The 15,051-nt window shown below is 39.3% G+C and overlaps 1 protein-coding gene across 2 annotated transcripts in view; it reads right to left on the reverse strand.

The window, feature by feature from the left end:
- Positions 1 to 15,051, reverse strand: part of RAB3C (RAB3C, member RAS oncogene family) — a 246,562-nt gene that overhangs the window by 773 nt on the left and 230,738 nt on the right. The gene's annotated exons all lie outside the window — the stretch shown is intronic.

Raw genomic sequence — 15,051 nt, forward strand, 5'->3', positions numbered from 1 at the left:
AGTAGACAGGAAAGGGAAAATCCAAGATTGACTGCAGGTCTTGCAGCCAGAGTTACTAGTTGAATGATGGGCCTTAAGGGACTAACATAGGAGAGAGATATTGAGTTCATATTTTTAGATCTCAAAGAATTAGAATATTTTAAAAGACTAATTTAAGGAACTATATACAAGTAGTTTAATATTACGGGCATTTCAAAAGAGAAAAAGTTCATGGTAAATCCCATCATCAGAACTGATTTTTGTGTACTCATTTTTAATCGTATCTATTTATGTGTTTACAATTACATGCATTCTGTATATGGGCTTTTATTTCTTGCTTTTCACTGAACTTTAAATCATAAGCATTTTCCACATGGCTATATATATATATATATATATATATATATATATATATTCCTTTAAGAGTTAGTAATGGCAACATTATGAATCCTCAACACCAAGTCTATCTTTGACATCCTTTTCCACCACCACCCAGCCCCCCACCCTGGCCCACCCTGTAGCCTCTTGCAATCTTTTCTAGGCCTGACATTATTTGGCATTTTATTCTTTTCCCAATACCAGATTCTACCAAAATTATTAATTTTTATTTTTTTCATCAACTTGTGACTTAGAAGATTTCATGTGCATAATCTGCTGCAAAAAAGGCTACCAAACTCCAAGCTCTACCTTTTTATGCCCTGCGACTGCTCAGTGATGGGTCGGACAGTGGGCTTCTAGTAAATTTTCAGTATATAATAGGACACAAGGTGGCACTAGAGAGCCGTGAGATTGACCTTAAGCCTGCTTCAAACTGCTTTAGGAAATTTTTTGAATGGGTTAGTCTAACAGCCCTCCAGGGTGTTGAATACCACTGCACCTATCTATTGGGTGCTGATTTCTCCATATCATCTATTGTCTATCAGTAGAAATGTTTTTATCAACACCTGGGAAAGAACAGTTGATAAGTTTCAAACGAGCTGCCAGAATTGCAAGAAGGTACATGATGCAGTGACAGTTTCACACTTGGACTGATGTGTCACTGTACCTGGGCAGAAGCAGCCTTAGTATGCTGCTCTGTACACAGTTTTATCACTCTATTGTTTGCATTCACATTCCACTGGCTGAGCTTGCCAGTCAGTTGCCATGACAACCTCCCACTAGGCCAGCCAGAGATTGCTCTGGTCCATTCAGAGGACGTTGATTTAGGATGTGTTGGGCTGAACACAGAAAGGCTTTTCTAATCCATTCTGAATTTTACACTCTATAAATCCTTCTGGTTACATCTGGCCCTATCTCAGAGGAGCCACATGGATTCTGAATGATTAAGTCATGTGATTTCATCCCAGCTCCTGGGGCCAAAAGAAAAAAAAAAAAAAAAAAGGAATGAACTGATATTTTGCATCCATGTCAAAATCTCTCAGATAATCCAGAAATACTTATGTTCTTATATAGTATAGAAGGCTATAGCATTGAAGGGTAGAAAACAAAAAGCAATTCTCATGAGTTAAAATTTCCAATTTAGTTATGATGCTATTTGGTTGAATGACTACATCTGAGCTTGAATTTCACTAGCTACTCTATTGTTAAAGTTCAAGTGGATAATTGCAGGATTTGAGCTAAAAGAACCTCAGTAAAGCCAGGTTCTATAAAACAGAGGTGGATATTTCAAACCATCTTTGGTTTGTACTTCTCTCATTTTGTCTCTCTGGGCAATGCTTATGTGCTTCTCTTACAGTCTACATTTCTTTATCTACAGATAAGGGCATCTGGTGTTAACAGAACTCTCTCTTCTAATGTTTGTACTGTCTGTAGGGCTAGATCATTCACTTTCCAACAGTTTGATCCAGCTTTATGGGAAGGCAAGTATGGATCTAAGCAATATCCTTGTTGTTAAAATATTAGAGCTATTTGCATTCTCTGGAGATTTTTTCAAGTGCTAATGAGAGGGTGCTTTATGTTATGAGATACCAAGAACCCACTGAAGAAGTTGAGATCCCTGGACAAGACTTCGGAGAAAAAAATTCCAAATTTTGGTACAAAGATTTCACTTACAGGTTCAATTGTCTCATCTTTTCTGCTCATACTTATTTTCTTATTAGCGTGATTTGGGAAGGCAATGAACTTGAAGGTTATCATAAAAGATTTAGCATTGTGGAAAGATGGTATTCCACATCAGTTTTTGTCAAGTGTGACTCCTTTAATCTGGGCTGTGAAACATCCTACAGTGCTCGTATACAACTTGAGGTCAATAAAATGATCCTTGATGCCAAAAGCCAGAATGCTCTCAGATTCTCGACCTTAACCTGAAATCCCAGGAATACGTGGCTACTAAGGACACAGTGTCCCAGGACGGGCACACCATATTCTCATAGTACCCACTTACCCACATGGATGAGAAGGAGACATCATAATATGGTGATGAATCAGAAGTCAAAAGATGTGGGATTTAGGACCACTATCAACACTTACTAGACTTGAGACCAGGAGCAAGTCACTTATCTGCCTTTTATCATAAGGCTCACATGAAAAAAGTAGGTAAAAGTCCCAAGCAAACAGGAAAATCCTATAATAACAATAGCAATAGTAATAATAAATTAACATTTATAGAGTGATTACTACATAATAGGTACTATTCAAAGCACTTCATACGTTTTAACTCATTTTATTTGTGCCATTATTTTCTCCAATTTCCTGATGAGGAAATGGAGTCACAAAAAGGCTGAGTAATCTGCTCAAACATTTCCTTGCTCTGCTAGTAAATGGCAAAGCTGGAATGTAACTATTAACCTGTATACTCTCCTGCATTTCCAGATATCCTGCAGAAGTGAGCTACTACAGTCACGTGTTGCTTAACTGTGGGGATACAGTCTGAGAGATGTGTCATTAGGTAATTTCACAGTTGTGCAAACATCATGGTGTGCACTTACACAAACCTAGGTGGTATAGCCTATTGCTCCTAGGCTACACACCTGTACAGCATGTTACTGTGGGCAACTGTAACACAATGGTAAGCATTTGTGTATCTAAGCATAGAAAACGTATTGTCAAAATATAGTAGTATAATCCTGTGGGACCACTGTTGTATATGTGGTCTGTCATTGAAGACGCTTGACTGTATTTTGTTCCAGTTGAATTATAAGATTTATGTTAATTAATAACCACAATATATACCATAAACTTCCATCAATTTAAATAATGAGAAAGTAATTAATTGATTTAACCCTGTTAGTGAACAAAATGAAATAATCTTTCTTAATGATTCCAAGGGTATTCTGATATTTTGATTCATCAGGATGGCTATCCTGATAGCTGTATCAACATAGAATTACACAATTATAGATATAAAAGTTTCTAGAAGTTAGACTGCCTCTTACTGACCAAATATGCCATGACCTCCTATCATAAGGTTGTCATAAAGTAAGATATTCAGGATCAAAATAAAAAATATTAGTATTTTAGTATTTAGTTGTTCAGATTCAGGGCAAGTGCAATACACGATTCTCTGTCCAGGTGATTCAGCATCTTCATTCAGTCACTTGTGTGTAAGGCCACTCATGCCCCACAGCTATGTGTGCCCATGGGTGTTTAAAGCTCATGGCCTAAATCATGACTACAAATTCAACCACTATAGCTTTGATTTTTCTACTAACTCACTGGATGTTATGGCCATTACCTCCCAGTATCTCAGTATTTTAACTTCAACTATAGCAACATGAACTTGTTCTTAGAAATCTTTAACCTCCCACCATACACACCTACATCTGTGGAAGGCCGACCCTTCAGTCAATGAAGCTTCAGAAACAGAGTCTTTCTTATAAAACTTTGAAGATTGCTTCTAATTTCCTGGGTAGAAAAGCGTGGTGCAGCAAGATTAGATAGGTGGCTCAAGGTCACACAGCAAGACCACTGTGAAGTCTGACAGAGATCTCCTGATAAACAGGTTACTGATTTAGCTTCCAGCCTCAAACATCTGTCCCTCAGACTACACCGTCATCTTTCAATAATTTCAGCACACAGATGTCTTCATCAGTGAATCAGTGAACATTTTTAATTAGCCATAGGGACTCTGATCATCCTTTCTCATTCTTCCCCTATCAGGGAACCTTTAAAAACCTTTCTGATTTTTCTCTGGCAGAGGCAGCACTGTTCTCGAGGTGGGTAAGCCTTGTTCAGCACATTTCTGTTTTAGGCTCTCTCATGCCTGATCCTGAAAGGATCACTCCTGCCCTTTCCAAAAGACATTACAGTCATGGCTGGACACTAATTGCTTCAGGTTCACTTGGTATTAAGAAGGAGACAGAAGCTTGGAAAGATTTTGTCAGGAAAAATGTGTTAGCTGTGCTGAGGAAAGAAGGGAAGAAGTACAAAGCCAGCCTGTGTCCTCTTCATGAGGTGAATATCACTGCAGGAGGCAACAGAGAGAGGTGGTGCAAACCAGATTTTGCTCTAGTGCCCAAGGGAGGTGATCCTACAGCATGACTTCACAGGATTGGAGGTCCACCTGCATTAGAATCACCTGAAGTGCTTAGAAGCTTCTAAACTCCACCCCAGACATACTGAACTAGAATCAAAGGGGAGGGTTGGGTCCTCAGAAAATGCATTTATTTTTAACAGGCTGCATAGGAGGTTTTTTAAGCACATGAAGGGTTAAGATTCACTCTCCTCTGTACACTCATATTCATAGCAGCATTATTCACAATAACCAAAAGGTAGAAACTACCCAAGTGCCTATTCACCTATGTATGGATAAACGAGATGTGGTATATACATACAGTGGAATATTATTCTACCTTAAAAGGAAGGAATGTTTGACACATGCTATAACATGATTGAGCCTTGACGATGTTATGCTAAGTGAAATAAGCCAGTCACAAAAAGACAAATACTGTTTGTTTCTACTTATAGGACGGACCTAGAGTACTTAAATTCACTGTATTAGTCTGTTTCTGTTGCTTATAACTGAATATCTGAAAAGAAAACAAAACTTATTTCTTGCACTTTCAGAGGCTGGGAAGTCCAAAGTCCAGGGAACACATCTGGTGAGGACCTTGGTGGTGGTGGCTCTACAGTGATGCACGGTGTGTCATGGTGAGAATGGCTGAGCAAGAGAGAGCTAATTCCTCATTTCCTCTCCTTTAAAAGCCATCGGAACCGTGTCCTTTACCCCATGAATAGATCAATCCATTCACAAGGGCATAGTCCTCACAATCTAATCATTTTTTCAAGGCCCCACCTTTCAATTACCATAGTAAGATTTCCTACCCTCTTAACACTGTCACAGTGAGGATTAAGTTTCTAATACATGAAACTTTGTGGGACACATTCAACCGATATCATTCACAGAGTTGGAAAGTAGAATGGTCATTGTCAGAGGCTGAAAATAGGGGGGGAAATGGGGAGTTAATGGGTATAGAGTTTCAGTTTTGCAAGATAAAAAGAGTTCTGGAGTTTGGTTGCACTACAATGTGAATGTACTTCTTACTGAAATGTACACTTAAAAATGTTTTAAAAGGTAGGTTTTATGTCGTGTATATTCTACCACAATTAAAAAAAAATTCACTGCAATCATACACTGTTGTAGGGATTTTAAAATGATTCAGCCTCTTTGGAAAACAGTCTGGCAGTCTCTCAAATGGTTAAACATAGAGTTTCCACATGATCCAGCATATTCATTCCTAGATACATACCCAAGGGAAATGAACACAAAACCTTGTACACAAATGTTTATAGCAGCACAGTAGTTATAGGAGCACATTAGTCATAACAGCCAAAAAGTAGAAACAGCCCCAAATGCCCATCAACTGATGAATAGATAAATAAAATGTGGTATGTCAACATAATCAGATATTTATTCAGCCACAAAAAGTAATGAAGTACTGACACATACTACAACATGGATGAACCTTGAAAACAGTACAAGTGAAAGAAACCAGGCTTAAAGGGCCAAATTTGAGGTGCTGTGGTTTGAATGTCCCCCCAAGCTCATGTAGAAGTTTGACCCCCGTGTAAGTGTAGGGAGGGTGGGAAATCTGACTGTGGTGTTTGAAAGGTGAGGCCTTTAAGAAGTGATTAGATCATGAGGACTGTGCCCCCATGAATGGATTAATCCGTTCATGAATGGTTTAACGGGTTGTCAGGGAATAGACTTGTAACTTTATAATGAGAGGAAGAGCCATGTAAAAATGCTCCTGTCATTCTCACCATGTGATACCCTGTGTCACCTTGGGACTGCGCAGAAAGTTCCCACCATTCGGAAGACCCTCGCCAGACGTACCCCCTGGACTTTGGACTTGCCAACCTCAAAAACTGTAAGAAATGATTTTCTATTTCGTTATACATTACCCACTTTCAGATATTCTGTTGTCAGCAACAGAAAACAAACTAATACAGGAGGGTACTTCAAAAAGATCATAGAAAGATGCACATTATCTTTTAATTTCATTTTTCCATGATCTTTTTGAAGTATCCTTGTACTTTATGATTACATATATTTGAAATGTCCAGAATAGGTAAATCTATAGCGACAGAAAGTAGATTAGTGGTGACCTGGGGATGGGGTAGGGAGTGCGGGGCAAAGGGGAGGGAATGCTAATAGGCATGGGGCTTCTTTCTGTGGTGATGAAAATATTCCAAAATTGATTGTGCCAAAGGTTGCACAGCTCTGTGAACATAATAAAAACCACTGAATCGAACACTTTAAGTGGGTGAATTGTAGTGTATGAATTATATTTCAATAAACCTGTTATACATATTTTTAAAGAGAATTACTTTCCTAAATGAATGGGAATGTATATTGCCCTTGGAGATCTCTCCAGAAGGAAACCATAGCCTCTTGGGGAAACCATTTCGGTGTCTGACAGAATTCTTGAGCAGACAATGTCTCCCCATGCCTAATGCAAACCCTTCATACAGGTGTTTAAATCCAATCCTTTTTGCTCTGACCTCAGCGGAGATGAGAGAGCAGCTTCTTCTCTGGGAGGACATTCTGATGCATCCCGGAGTATCAGAAGAACTTGAGTTTGAACCCCACACTGCTGGGCTTGCTGGCACTTTTCTCTCTATATTTCTGCACATTGCTCCCTGAAGGTCCTTAGAGTAAGAAGCCTCAGAGAAGTCTGGCACCTTTTCAGACTGATACCCACAGGGCAGCAAGCAGGACCAAAACTGTGCTGTTCACCAAGGTGGCAGGCTCCAGGCTGTCACTCTGGCACTTGAAGGGTACTGAAATGTCACAGCACCCCACAAAGACTCCGTTCCACTTGTGCTTGCACTGTGTTTATGGCAATGATCACAATTCCACTATTAAGTATTTTACTACCCCTTTCTCAGCTTTTTTCTCCACTGTATTAAAACAGTCTTATAGGCAACCCCTAATTCATTCTCACATGTCCATAGCTATACCATGTTGTGCAATGCTTTTTGTTTTCGTAAGACGTTTTGTGGGACTGTTGCTCTTTTTTTTTTACCCCAGGAAACTCCTAAACATTATTTGGGGTACTCTGTTCTTTTAAACCTCACTTTGAAAGAAAAATCACAGCTATTTTTTTCTTTAGAGAGAAAGCGGCTACTAAAACCATAGTGCAATAAATCATTTTTGTCTCTAATTGTTAAAAATCTATGTTCTGTTCTTAAGTTTCTATTGCCAAACTCCCAAACGAGATCTTCTATTTCCAGATTCTAATTGCAATTTCAGTGTCTTGTTTTCCATTTCCTGTGGAATTGGATGAACCAGAGCTACAAGGAAATGTCATTTGGCTGCTGGGCGGGTGACATTTGGGCCAGAAGTAGGGATTGCTGAGCAGCAGGACAAACTGCCATATGAGTTTGTCCCATGCTGGGGCCCAGCCTGGAAACACACTTTAGGAGGAGGAGTGGGTGAGTCCTTTGACCCGCTTGCCTGAAGAAGGGGCAGGGAAAGACCAAAGCTGGACAGCAGCAAGAACAGGAGATCAGCCAAAGGCTCGCATTGCTAAAAAACTGGTCAAGCATTTCAGTCCCTGAGTCCTTGTCTTTAGCCAGGTATGACCACATGGTAGTTTTCTCCTGCTTCTGTCAGAATTCTGAAACTATGCAAGGGTCATTCTATGGCTGTGACAAATGCTGGTCCATGTAGAAATGTTCCCTCTCTGTCCTTCCCCTGCCAGACATGAGCTCAACCGTCTTCATTCCTTCGAGAAGCTCAGATTCTGTTTTACAGAGGAAATGGGCTGTATGAGCTTGCTGGTGTAAAGGTTGCACCTGCTGTGATTCATCATTCTCAGCAGAATAAAATCCAAGCTCCACAGCCTGTCATTCCTTCCCACCTTTATTGCCTTCTCCTAACCCATCCTCTCCCAGACCCTCACCCATACCCCCAAACCCTCCACTTCAGCCAAGCTGGTCCCCTCCCCATCTGGTGAATGGACTTAACACAAGGCTCACTGCAGCTTTGCCCTTAAGGAGTCTCCACGTGAAGCCTTCTCTCTCATGCCCTCCCCTTCCCAGTCCAATTTAACCTTCAATACAGAGGGTGCTATATGTTCCATCTGGCCCCAGGCTGTTGAAAATTTAATCTTGAGCCAACCTTTAAAAACTCAGGATTTTTTTTTACATACAAATTCAGATTTCTGGCTTATCTTTAAACATGGGAATACTCGGTGGGTGTGCAAGGACACTGTGGCTGGTGTATTTCAGAGGGGGGCATTTCCTCTCCAGCTGACCACAGTCCCTATCACTGCTGATTGTCTCTGTGACATGAAATCCAAGTTCAGCTCTCTTTGCACTCAACACTTGTGATTCTCGGAACCCACATCTCTATTAATGGTGGGAAAATTCAAGCTACACAGGGAAGGGCTTTTGTTTCAAGGGGAAAGAGAAAGCATTTTTAAAATTTTACTTTCTTTTTTTTAAATTTTTACTTTTTATTATTAGCATATTCATTATTACAAATCATAATTTTTCTTTATGCCCTTTACTTGACCTATCATTCCCCCAACCCGCTCCCTCCCTACCCTCCATCTCTAGTATCCTTAGGTTTCTTCTCTCTTTCTGAAAGTTCAACATAGTGTTGTGGTCTTTTCTTTCTTTGTTTCCTTGTTTCTTTCTGTTTTTCTATTTTTCCTTCTTTCTTAGCACCCAGTTATGAGTCAGGACATGCAGTATCTCTCTTTCCTTGTTTGGCTTATTTTACTTGATGTAATTTTCTCCAGACTCATCCATGTTGCAGCAAATGGCAAAATTTCATTCTTTTTTATGGCTGAGTAGTATTCCATTGTGTAGATATACCACATTTTCCTAATCCAGTCATCTGTTGATGGACACTTAGGTTGGCTGCATATTTTGGCTATTATTGTAATTAAACTGTGATGAACATGGGAGTGCAGGTATCCTTTTGACATGATGATTTCCATTCCTTTGTATATATACCCAGTAGTGGGGTTGCTGGATCATATGGTAGTTCTGTCTGTCATTTGAGGAGTTGTTTGAGAAACCTCCATACTGTTTTCCATAATGGCTGTATTAATTTACAGTCCTACCAACAGTGTAGAAGAGTTCCCCTTTCCATGTATCCTCCCCAGCATTTGTTATTCTCTGTCTCTTTAATAATGGCCAGTCTAACTGGGGTGAGATAATATCTCAATGTAGTTTTGATTTGCATTTCTCTGATGATTAGTGATGCTGAGCATTTTTTCATGTACCCGTTGGCCATTTGTTGGTCTTCCTTTGAAAAAAATGTCTATTCATCTCCTTTGCCCATTTTTTAATTGGATTATTTGGGTTCATTTTTTTTTTTTTACTGTATAGCTTTTTGAATTCTTTCTATATTCTAGATTTTAATCCCTTTTTGGATGTATAGTTTGCAAATATTTTCTCACATTCTGTAGGTTGTCTTTCCACTCTGTCAATTGTTTCTTATGCTGTGCAGAAGCTTCTTAGTTTGATATAATCCCACTTGTTTATATTTTCTTTAGTTGTTTGTGCTTTGGGGGTCTTATTTGTAAAATCTTTGCACAGTCCTATTTCCCCTATGCTTTTCTTTAGTAATTTTGTGGTTTCAGGTCTTATATTTAAGTATTTAATTGATTTTGAGTTAATTTTGGTATAAGGTGAGAGGTATAGGTCCAGTTTCATTCTTCTGCATATGGATGTCCAATTTTCCCATCACCACTTATTGAAGAGGCGGTCTTTTCCCCAGTGAATGTTCTTGTTGCCTCTGTCAAAGATCAGTTGGCTGTAAGAATGTGGGTTGATTCCTGGGTTTTCTATTCTTTTCCATTGTTCTGAGTGTCTGTTTTTATGCCAGTACCATGCTGTTTTGGTTATAATAGCTTTGTCGTATAATTTGAAGTCAAGTAGTGTTATGCCTCCAGCTTTATTTATTTTTTTTGCTCAGGATTGCTTTGGCTATTCAGGGTCTCTTGTTGTTCCATACAAATGTAAGGATTGCTTTTCCTATTTCTGTGAATAATGTCATTGGTATTTTGTTGGGAATTGCATTGAATTTGGGTAGAATGGACATTTTCATGATGTTAATCCTTCCCATCCAAGAGCATGGAATGTCTTTCCACCTTTTTGTGTCCTCTTTAATTTCTTTCAGTAGTGTTTTGTAGTTTTCATTGTTGAGATCTTTCACCTCCTTGGTCAAATTGATTCCTAGGTGTTTTTTTTGTTGTTGTTGTTGTTTGTTTTTTTGATTTTTTTGGTGCCTATTGTAAATGGGCTTGCTTTCTTGATTTCTTTTTCTGCTAGTTTGCTACTGGAGTATAAAAATGCTACAAATTTTGGGGTGTTGATTTTGTAGCCTGCAACATTACTGAAATTGTTAATCAGCTCTAAGAGTTTTGTCCTTAGGTTTTTCTGTATATAAGATCATGTTGTCTGCAAACAGGGATAGTTTGACTTCATCCATTCCTATCTGGATGCCCTTTATTTCCTTCTCTTGCCTGATTGCTCTGGCTAGTACTTCCAATACTATGTTAAATAGGAGTGGTAGTGTCTTGTTCTCGTTCTTAAGGGAAAAGCTTTCAGCTTTTCCACATTCAGGATGATATTGGCAATTGGTTTGCTGTAAATGGCTTTTACTGTGTTGAGATAATTTCCTTCTATACCTAATTTCCTGAGAGTCTTTATCATGAAGGGATGTTTAATTTTGTCAAATGCTTTTTTTGTATTGAGATATTCATATGGTTTTTGTCCTTGATTTTATTGATGTGGTGTATCACATTTATTGACTTGCGTATGTTGGACTATCCTTGCGTTCCTGGGATGAATCCCACTTGATCATGGTGTATAATTATCTTGATGTGTTGCTGTATTCTGATTGGTAATATATTGTCAAGGATTTTTACATCTATGTTCATCAAGGATATTGGCCTGTAATTTTCTTTTTTGGTTGTATCTTTATCTGGTTTGGATCAGGGTGATGCTGGCCTCATTTAATGAGTTTGGGAGAATGGCTTCTGTTTCAATTTTTTTGGAATAGTTTGAAGAGAATTGGTATTAATTCCTCTTTAAAGGTTTGACAGAATTCAGCTGTAAATCCATCTAGTCCTGGGCTTTTCTTTGTTGGAAGATTGCAGATTAGTGCTTCAATCTCATTGCTTCTTATTGGTCTGTTCAGGTTTCTATTTCTTCTTGGTTCAGTTGTGGTAGTTTGTATGTGTCCAGAAATTTATCTGTTTCATCCAGGTTTTCATATTTGTTGGCATAGAGTTGTTTATAATAATCTCTAATAATTCTTCATATTTCTTTGGTATTGGTTGTAATGTCTTCCTTTTCATATCTGATTTTTGTTCTTTGGGTCTGCTCTCTTCTTTTCTTTGCTTTTTTTTGTTAGCCTAGCTAATGGTTTGTTTATTTTATTTATCTTCTCCAAAAAACTACTTTTTGTTTCATTGTTCTTTTGTATCACTTTTTGTCTCTATTTCATTTAGTTCTGCTCTGATCTTAATTATTTCTTTCCATCTACTACTTTTAGGATTGGATTGTTGTTGTTTTTCTAGTTCTATGAGGCATAGTGTTAGGCCATTGATTCGGAGTCTTTCCCTTCTTTTGTTTATTGTTTGTTGCAATAAACTTTCCTTTTAGTACTGCTTTTGCAGTATCTCACAGGTTTTGGTATGATGTATTTTTATTTTTGTTGGTTCAAGAATTTTTTTTTTATTTCCTGCTTAATTTCTTCTTGGACCCATAGGTCATTCAGGAGTCTGCTGTTTAGTTTCCATGTACTTGTACAGTTTCCAGAGTTTTGCTTGTTATTGATTTCCAGTTTCAATCCATTGTGGTCCAAAAAGATACTTGGAATGATTCAATTTTTAAAAAATTTGCTGAGAGTTTATTTGTGACCTAACATGTGGTTTATCGTGGGGGATGTTTCATGTGCTGATGAGAAGAATGTGTATTCTCTAGGTGTTGGATGAAATGTTCTGTAGATGTCTGCCAGGTCCAATTGGTCTAAGGTATAGTTTAAATCCTGTGTTTCTTTGTTGATTTGTTGCCTGGAAGATCTGTCCAATGCTGAGAGAGGGGTGTTCAGGTCACCTGCAATTACTGTATTAGTGTCTATCTCTCTTTTTTGATCTAAAAGTGTTTGCTTTACATATCTGGGTGCTCCAGTGTTGGGTGCATACATATTTATGGTTGTTATGTCTTCTAACTGGATAGATCCCTTTATATATATAGTGGGTTTCTTTGTCTCTTTTTATGGTTTTTGGTTTAAAGTTTATTTTATCTGATATAAGAATAGCTACACCTACTCATTTTTGGTTTCCATTTGCATGGTATATCTTTTTCCATCCCTTCACTTTTAGTCCATGTAGGTCTTTATAGGTGATATGGGTCCCTTGAAGACAGCATATAGTTGGGTCTAGCTTTTTAATCCAATCAGTCAGTCTGTGTCTTTTGAATGGGGAGTTTAATCCATTCGCATTTAGGGTTGTTATTGACAAGTATTGCTTTATTCCTTTCATTATATTGCTTTTTGTTTGAATGTTTTAAATATCATTTGTCCCTTTCTTCTCCTTTTAATTTTCATCTTCAATGTTAGTTAGAGTTTTGAGGTGGCATGATTTAATTTCTTTCTCTTTCTCATTTGTATTTTGGTTTTAATGTTGAATTTTCCTCTTTCTTGTGAATGAATTTGTGATAGTGATTATTGTTTTTCAGATTCTGAATGCAGGACTCCTTTGAGAATTTCTTGCAGGGCTGTTCATGTGGTAGTGAACTCCCATAAGTTTTGTTTGTCTGAGAAATACACTATTTCTCCCTCATTTCTGAAGGATAACATTGCTGGGTATAGAATTCTTGGCTGCCAGTTTTTTTTTTCTTTTAGTATTTTGAATATATCATTCCGATTTCTTCTGGCCTGTAAAGTTGCAGTTGAGAAGTCTCTGTTAGTGTGATGGTGGCTCCTTTATAGTTAACTTGATGCTTTTCTGCTGCTGCTTTTAGAATTCTCTGTCTTTGAGCTTTGCCAGTTTGACTATAATGTGTCTTGGAGAGGATCTTTTTGAATTGAATCTCTTTGGGGATATTTGGGCTTCCTGGATCTGAAAATCTGCATCTCTCCCTATACCTGGGAAGTGTTCTGTTATTATTTATTTGCATAAGTTTTCCATGCCCTTTCCTTTCTTCTCTCCTTCTGGAATACCCATGATTTGGATGTTTGTGTGCTTGAGATTATCTGCTAGCTCTCTTAGATTTTCTTCATTTTTTTAAAGTTATTTTTTCCTTTTTTTTTTTTTGTCTCCCTGGGTTATTTAGAAAAAACATTTTTGTGGTCAGGAATTCTTCTTCTTTGCTCTAGCCTGGAGCTCAAGCTTTCTGTTCTGTTTTTTATTTCATTGCGTGAATCCTTCAGCTCTAGGAGTTCTGCTACATTCTTTTTTAAGGTATTAATCCCTTTGTAAATTTACTCCTTCATATCCTGGATATTTTTTCTTGTTTCATTGTGTTCTCTAATTGATTCTTCTTTTATCTCTTTGAGTTTTCTTAAGATCGGTGCTTGGAATTCCTTTTCAGACATTTCAAGGGTTTCATGCTCTGAGGAGTCTGGTATTTGAGAATTACCATATTCTTTTGGTGGTTTCATATGTTCTTGTTTATTTGTAGTTCTAGTATTTTTTCATTGATGTTTGGTTATCTGGTAGGACACTTGTTTCTTCTATTACTCTGGAGTGGAATATTTTTTTTTTCCTTTTTGTCTTTTTTCGTGACGGGATCGCAACCCTCGGTGTCGCGCCCGCACCGCGCTCAACCAGTGAGCGGACCGGTCTCTATATGGGATCCGAACCCTCGGCGGGAGCGCTGCCGCACTCCCAAGCGCCGCACTCTACCGAGTGCGCCACCGGGCCGGCCCTGGAGTGGAATATTAAGAGAAAGACTTCTTCCTTTATTTGTAGGCTCTGCTGGTGACTCTTCTTGTATCAATGCAATTGAGTGTGAAGTGGGCTGCCTTGGCTGCTGCTTGGGTGGTGAGTGAGTGGGCCTCTCTGGGGCTTGGGTGGCATGGGCTGGCAGCAGTGGTGGTGGCAGCACATGGGCTGGACTGGTGCATACCTGGGCTCCTGCTTGGGTGGTTGGCGGGCCTTTCTGGGATATACACTGTATATGATTATTATGGCCCGTCACCGACACCTCCCTCCCTCCTCCCTCTGGTGACTCTTCTTGTATCAATGCAATTGAGTGTGAAGTGGGCTGCCTTGGCTGCTGCTTGGGTGGTGAGTGAGTGGGCCTCTCTGGGGCTCGGGTGGCATGGGCTGGCAGCAGTGGTGGTGGCAGCACATGGGCTGGACTGGTGCATACCTGGGCTCCTGCTTGGGTGGTTGGTGGGCCTTTCTGAGGCTTGGGTGTGGGCTGGTGGTGTGCAGGTGGGTCCAGCACTCACCTGGGCTCCCACTCACTGCTGCTCTCAGCAGAACATGCTGCTTCATGCTGGGGGATCTGAGGTGGCACTGGCCATGACAGCAATGGCCACACGGGGTGGGAGGGCACACATGCTCACACCTGTAGTAGGGCATCCTCAGACAGTGCTGCAGGCAGCTTCCCCACTTCCTGAGTCAGACACTGGTGGGAGGAGGGCGCTGCTCCAGAGAC

The sequence above is a fragment of the Galeopterus variegatus genome, unplaced genomic scaffold (assembly GCF_000696425.1).
Source record: "Galeopterus variegatus unplaced genomic scaffold, G_variegatus-3.0.2 Scaffold327, whole genome shotgun sequence".
NCBI lineage: Eukaryota > Metazoa > Chordata > Mammalia > Dermoptera > Cynocephalidae > Galeopterus > Galeopterus variegatus.